The sequence below is a fragment of the Haliotis rubra genome, unplaced genomic scaffold (genome assembly GCF_003918875.1).
Source record: "Haliotis rubra isolate DU_JTF1 unplaced genomic scaffold, ASM391887v1 Scf49, whole genome shotgun sequence".
NCBI classification, from domain to species: Eukaryota; Metazoa; Mollusca; class Gastropoda; order Lepetellida; family Haliotidae; genus Haliotis; species Haliotis rubra.
In genome coordinates this window covers 1865067-1872548 of record NW_025767179.1, presented here as the reverse complement: position 1 = coordinate 1872548, position 7482 = coordinate 1865067, and the positions used below count along the sequence as shown (strand labels likewise).

Sequence of the window (7482 nt, the reverse complement as noted above, 5' to 3'; positions counted from 1 at the left end):
CTTGTAATCACTTTCTATATACTGTAAATACATTTTTCCAATCAAAGTCAGTTTCAGGAAATAAAAGCTGCCATTTATTACAAATGTTTGGGTATTTATCATTGCAAATAAGTTTATCATAAAAAAATCCAGCAGCCTTTTGATGCTTTCACTAAATCTATCTGGCATTGGTTAATAGGGCATAGGTGATAGACGTGTTGACGAGTAATGACGTTGTTGGTTGTCCATTTTCATGCATAACACCATGTTGTATTTGTTAATCCACATTAGATATTAGATAAGAAACGTCTGCTCTGTAGTACTTCTCTCTCGACAACGGCATACGAATCTACACCAAAACATAAGTAATAAACAAGTTGTCATCCTTAAAGTACCCTTCCTTTCTTGTTAACCATTGTAATCCCATTCATTCTGTCTCCCCAGATACGGTGCTGACACCAAGACATCCCGAATGGATTGGAGCATGGTGGCTTGGATTTCTCCTGTTCGGCTGCTTGGGTGTCATCGTTGGAATACCTTTATTGTTCTTCCCGAAACAAATTCTTCCAACTGAAGAAACACAATCACCCAAAGAGGACGCTCCCGTTAAGGAGAACATATTAGGTGCAAGTTTACTTAAACATAAAAACATGTCTTCAGTGCTCGGACCGACTAAAGCAATATATTTCACATAATGTCACTATTTGTACACTTGTATCTAATCACTTGATGATAAGATAACTAATGTGGGCCATTTTCTGATTCTTTCTTTTGCTATAGCTGTGCCCTAGGTTATTTATTTTGAAACGTTGTATTTGCAACTCACTTGTTCAACTGTACTATCCAACGAGAGTTATGACGCTATCGGCCGGGGATTACTCGCCAGCTTATTACAAGGTTTTCTGTGACATAGCGTTGACTTCAGAGTTGCCCCGGTCAGTGTTCCGTGTGTTGAGGAGTCCTGTCTACAGTCTGACGCTGAATGGCCTCCTCGTCTTGCTTTTTGTGGTGGCCGGAGGTCAGGCCTTCACATCTAAGTACGTCGAGAAGCAGTTCATGGCCCCCGCATCCACAACAAACATCATCCTAGGTGGGTAATATCATCAGTAAACATATGCCTAATCTAACCATATCTCTGAATCATTTCCTAACATGCTGTCCTTCCTTCAACTAATTGAAACGGGCACTTCAGGACAAATTACAGGTATTTCACGCTTCATGTCAGGGATCATTACTATTTGCCCTGCAGCTGTTGTCTTCGAGGTGCCATAACCTGACGAACGTGAACTGTAAGCTGCATTTACGTGGAGAATGATATATACTATTCACACTTTGCTAAGGATCAAATCATTGATTCAACAGAATACTATGATGTGGGGTCAAATTTGGTTTAAATATCTAAGCCTATTGTAAGCATGGAGCCAAGTTTACAGTATGTCACTGCATCTTGTGGATCCCCCTACCTGCTGCTGACAGGTGTTGTGTACTTGTCAATGACCCGTGCCATGATTTCCAAAATGGTTGGTTGGTGCCATGAAAACCATTTTTATGGTTACTCATGTATCAAGTGCATACGGTAAGCTTAACGTGGCTGTTTTCCTAAAGATGTGTAACCATATCATTATTTTTCCAGTTTTAAATGGATACAATTTCAAATTATAAATCTACGTTTAAGAAAAGTTGCGCATTTTGTAATCCTTAGCAAAGTGTGACTAGTATAAGTGTAATTTTGCTTAAAAGCGACCAAGCTGGCCAATTTCACAAACGTTAATCACATACGTACTGTGAAAAATGTATGAAACTTCTAGAGCGAGGCCGCTTACACGTACGACTTGTGTTGCAGGGATAGAGAATCTCATCAGCTTTTCAGTCGGGACCTTCACTCGGGGACTTCTGACAAGTCGTCTAAAACTCACACGAGCTGGCTGTCTCAAGCTCATCATCATCACCCTAACTGTAACAATATTGAGCAATGTTGTTATGTTTTTCATCGGCTGTGATACGCCTAAAATCAATGGTTTCCATGACAACGAGGGGTAAACATCTGGAAATTATTAAAGATTTTTTGAAAACGATTAATACAGCAAATGGAAGCACGTCAAAGCAACAAAAAGCGTTGCACCAGATACACATAGTCGCCTGTCTTTGTTTCTTAATGTAACGGCAACATACCAGCTCTAAGGTGATCCGTATATTTGTGCGTTTTCCATATCCAACCTCAACCAGCAAGATTGTGGAAAGTAAAATAAATTAAGTTGAGTTGAGTTGAGTTTGGCTTTAAGTCACATCTGCATTTTTTTCAGCCATATAGTGACGAGAATAAGTCTGCTTAATAAACATTTCAAATGTAAAATCCAAATGAGTTTTAATTCAAAGACATATATTTTCATTTCACTGTCATTTAAAAACAGAAAGTGTAACAGCATTAAATTTAAAAGCACGCCATTTGTTATTCACATTACACGTTACACTTTATGATACAGATCAACTTCCCTCAGGTAGCTACCAATCAGATGCCCGCTCACGCGGGAAAACAGATCTTTCAGATTTGTCGCATCATAGTGTGAATCCCTTGCAGTCGAAAAGTCCACACAGAAAAAAATAAATTAAAGATAAGCAGATAATAACAATCGATTTTCACGTATTTTATTACTCTCTATGAAATTTTTATATTTAGATCATTTGGTTATAGTCCTTAAATGTATTCATAATGTCGATCGAGTTGCTTCGAAAATTTTCAAGTTTAGATGAAGAGAGATCAAGCTGACCTGTTTCTAATATGCAAGTGTGAGCGTTTTTATCCCCCGCCGCGCGTTTAGCGCGAAGCGGGATATATAGTATTAGGCTCAGTTCCGTACGAATTGAAATATCTTAAGAACCGTTGACTGGATTCTTTTCATATTTGGTACCTAGATTCATCACAGTAAAAGAAAAGTCCCAGTCAGGGTTGGTGACCTTGACCTTTCAAGGACACAAGGGGACTTCAACGTTTTACCCTTGTCAGCGAGATATCTCATGAACCGTTCACTGGATTTTCTGCATATTCGACATCAAGTTTTTATCGGGGGAAGGCGCAGGGCCCAGTCGATTTTGGTGACCTTCACATAATTGTCAAGGTCACGGCGACACTTTGAAGACTTCATCATGTTAACCTGCATGTAAAGATTGTCAGCGAGATATCTCAAGAAAAGTTCACTTGATTTTCTTCATATACTTTCAAGACTTCCCTTGAATGTTTTTCAATAAGCAATTTCTTTATTACTATTTTTTGCATATTTCATACACTAAGACATTCATGTCAAGGTCAAAGTGAGTCGTGAAAGTATTTGTGCGTTTGAACAACCACAGAGCAAGATATCAAGAGAGGTTGACTCGTCGTGTTTTTGTTGACATTTAACTTCATCTTAAATTACGACCTTCCCTTTCATTACTTTTTAAGTTTGATTTGATAATTTGCGGCGGGGGATTATGTCACCTTAGTGACAATGCTTGTTTCTGTTGCATCGGAGCATACATTTCCACAACGGCAGGGAGACATAAGTAGTCTTATATAGTTTCACGTTGGAATGACAATTCAAGGCGGGCGTGAGATGGGAAAAACAGAACAAATACGGACAGAATAAACGTCTCAGACCTACACCACTTCAGGCTTCAAGCTAACACGCTGTGATACAGTTGAAAAACTGTTCCAAGAGGCATTGAATCCAACTCTCTCACTCACTCACTTTCACCAAAGTAGTACACAACTTTAGGATATTCCCCAGCACAAGTTCTGACTCATACACTATGTTCATTTTGGTTATGTGGTATATTTTCAGAATCATCACATTTGACAACGGCATTAGCGTGTGTTCGTGCGACAGCACCAGTTTCTTTCCAGTCTGCGGGGACGACGGGATGACGTACTTCTCCCCTTGTTTCGCTGGTTGTACCAACCAAACTCAATCGGTACGGGATCAGCCAGTGTGCTGAATATTGTTGTCGCTAAATAACTTGCTCAGTACTAACACGCGTTAACGGAATATGTGGTTGAACTTCGCGTTTAGGTATATTTTACTTACATATTAGGGCGCGTATGATGCTGCTTGGTTTATGGTGTTAGTACACTGAGATAACATGTTGATGTGGGACCCCGCTCAGAACAATGACAGCCAGCACGTGTTCATACCGTTCATCAGGAGCGCCTGGCATGATAAGAACAAGTGGCATATCTTAGCGTCTTCTCGGCCAGGGAAATCTGTTCCCACACTGTTTGAAGAATTGGCAAACTGAGTGTTGCAAACCGTGTGTTGCGAACTGTACGGATCGTCCATTTAGGAGAATAGTGTAATATATATTAAAGCATTGCCTGCGTAAAGAGAGGTAATTTAGTACACCTACATGTAAATTTGAAGGTTTGCTGGCTCAATATTATCATAAAACGGAAGTTGATGGAAGCTGGCCTTCAGAATGACAGAACATCATCCACGCTTAAGTTCATTAATTGTCGGTCCCCAGATGTATGGAGGTTGTAGCAAGGTGACGAGCGGCCAGACAACGGCAGGGATGTGTGTCAGCGACTGTCCCTACTTCTACTACTACATTGGCGTCGACATGATCCAAAATCTGATCGGATGTTTGGCAGTCATGTCGATGTATCTGATCCTCATTAGGTACGTGACACAAACAAATCATTACATGAATCTCATTATGTCCATCACACAAAACGTCACACATACAAAACATGAAAGGTCTAATGACATGGACGTGGAAAACGTAGCATGGCTGTCACCAGACCAAGACTCTCTACTCACATTAGTTACGTCAAACAGGCGAAACATGATGTGACTCCCATGAGGTAGATCATATCCTCCAAACACGATACGACAATTATCAGAAACGTCAGACTTACAAAACAGGACATGCCACTCATTCGTTATTAGGACTTCATCACTGGAATACTTTACAGAGAAATGTTTCCCCATCCACAACCAGGTGTTCATAAAAAGACAATGCCATTACGAAAGTGGTCAAATGTAACACTTGTTATATTTGGCGCTACACTTTCTCAGTAAAGTACGGATTCTAGTACTTATATTGGATTGAGTCCCATCCAGGATTCGAAACCACACCCTCATCACTTAATCGCCATTATTCAATGTCAGTCATCTCACTCTCTCGACCACCGCTTCTTCAACAAAAAGATGGAAGTCGGACAGCTGGTAGTCTAGACCACGGGCCTTGCAATCCCCAATATACCATGTGTTGCTTTTAACCACTCTCTAAATGCCATTGTGTATTCATAGCTTTCCGCCTTGTGAGCCGTGCCCATATACACTTATCAGATTGGTACACAAAGCCCATGGTCGAGACTACCAGTTGTCCGACTTTCATTATTTGTAGGAGACGCGATGGCTGAGTATGTTAGATGTCTGATTTTTTGTGCTTTCGATTTGGTGCCTGACTCTGAGGGTGTGGGTTCGAATCCCGGATGTACTAGAATCTGTCCTGAGAAAGTATAGTCCCAAATATAACATGTGCCCAATCCTCAACATCGATATCGTTCCGTAAATGATATCCTCTATGGGTCATGACAGGTGTCCAGTCTCACTAAATGTTAGAGGCCTGCATTCGTCAAAACGGTAGGTATGATCGTCGCTGCATCTTTCATAGATGATTGATGTGGGCTTGATTTTCTGTCTCATCTGTGGACAGCATTTCCCAATGGTGTTTTCAGTAGTACCTGTATCATTCTACAAATGTACAGTGAAATGTTCTCCGACCTTAGGGTATTAAGGTGAGCACATTTCAAGTTGTTGTTGCTCGGTTTGTGAGATGCATAGCACGTAACTTCTCGACATGGCAGTGCTTCGGAGGACAGTATTTGTAGCCTCTACAAGGTACTGCTTCGGGGGAACTTTATTTGTAACTTCCCTACTAGGTAATGCTTCGGGGAAGCTGTGTTTGTAACTTCTGTACCAGATACTGCTTGGAATGAAATATGTGATAATTTCTCAAGAAGTTACTGCTTCGGGAGAACTGTATTTGTAACATCTCTACAAAGTACTGCAAACTATATGTACAATAATATGTTCAACACCAAGGCTTATTTACGACTACCGCTTATGCTGCTTGCGGCAAGTTCATCATACGTGAATGTTTAAACGTTGAATGTTGTGTTTTTTCAGGAGCGTAGAGGGCAAGGACAAGGCGATCGCGTTTGCTTTGTTTGGGTTTTGGCATCCCTGCTAGGTACGTGATTCAATAACAGATATCCCACTTATTGTACTTGTGGTCAGTACCGTACACGCAAAGTATCGACAATTGTACATTCAAATTCCGAAACCGACTTAACACCATACAGCAGGGTAAATTCCCTATGTACCCTGGTGGTTATATAAACCTTCGCTCGTCGTAAAATCATATTCACTCACTCATGTGTAACCAACATATCATTTATGTCCCCTGGAATTAACTACTCACACAGGATGCATTGTCATTTGTTGAATTCCAAAGATTTCATGGGGGCGTTAACACATTTCGATCAATCAGTGTTTAACCCCTGTTGTGTCATCGTACCTCGAGAGGAGCGTTGTTTATGTTTTTACAATCACTGATTTCTGTGTTATTGCTTATTAGCATTACATTCGCATACTCTGCTTCGTGCCATTGCATATATGTATTTTATTATGTTACATGCTGGTTTAATCATAGTATTGTTGGCTTAGATTCAGAATTTACTCAGACATTTACGCAAACGGACGGCTTCCAAAGCGCTGATGACATGTTTAAAACTGTTTCTTGCCTTCTGTTGCAGCATTCCTTCCTGCTCCTATCGCGTACGGCTACATAATCGACAGTGCATGCCTTATTTGGCAAAGGTCATGCGGGGTAAGAGGTGCGTGCGGCCAGTACGACCTGAAATCTCTGCGAGTCAGACTGAAAGCCACGGATTGCGCGTTGAGGGTTATTGGCTTGGTCTTCTTCATTATCGCCTTCATTGTTCTCAAGTTACAAGGTGGCGATAAACCCACTGATGAAACCCTTGAACTGACAAGGAAAAGGGATAAGAAGAGTGATTTGTCAGCCTAATGTTCTAAACACGTCTTCATGCTATCTAAATCTTCATTAAAGCATTTATTACATTACTCAGCTTCAGATTGATATTCAAAGTCATCAACGCTGTTTCCAGCCCCGAAATTGAACTTACGTTTGCGTATAGTTGAGCCACCCTTTGTCATTATTAAAAGACTGAAATCTCCATAGAACAACATCACTGTCGTATTCACTGATAACTTGAAAGCAAAAGGGTTCTCACTATTGAGCTCTTTAATTATGATTTTTGTGAAAGTACATGTATGGTCAGAATATTGCTTACATGGAGTTTTTCTATCTAGATTTACGTTGAAAATTGAAGTGGAAGTAATTTACAAACTGGTAAAGCCACCTATACGGAAAGTCCACGTCATCAATTGTTCACACTACTTCCACTGGGTGTCGCAGGGTATGGTTTTGATCAGAAAG

At 40.5% G+C, this 7482-nt stretch overlaps 1 long non-coding RNA gene across 1 annotated transcript; it reads left to right on the top strand.

The window, feature by feature from the left end:
* The first annotated feature begins 1993 nt into the window (after positions 1-1993).
* Positions 1994-4506, top strand: LOC124291377. Its single transcript, XR_006902199.1, has 3 exons — positions 1994-2015; positions 3798-3927; positions 4477-4506. It is a non-coding gene; the product is annotated as an uncharacterized LOC124291377 (long non-coding RNA).
* The last annotated feature ends 2976 nt before the right edge of the window (positions 4507-7482 follow it).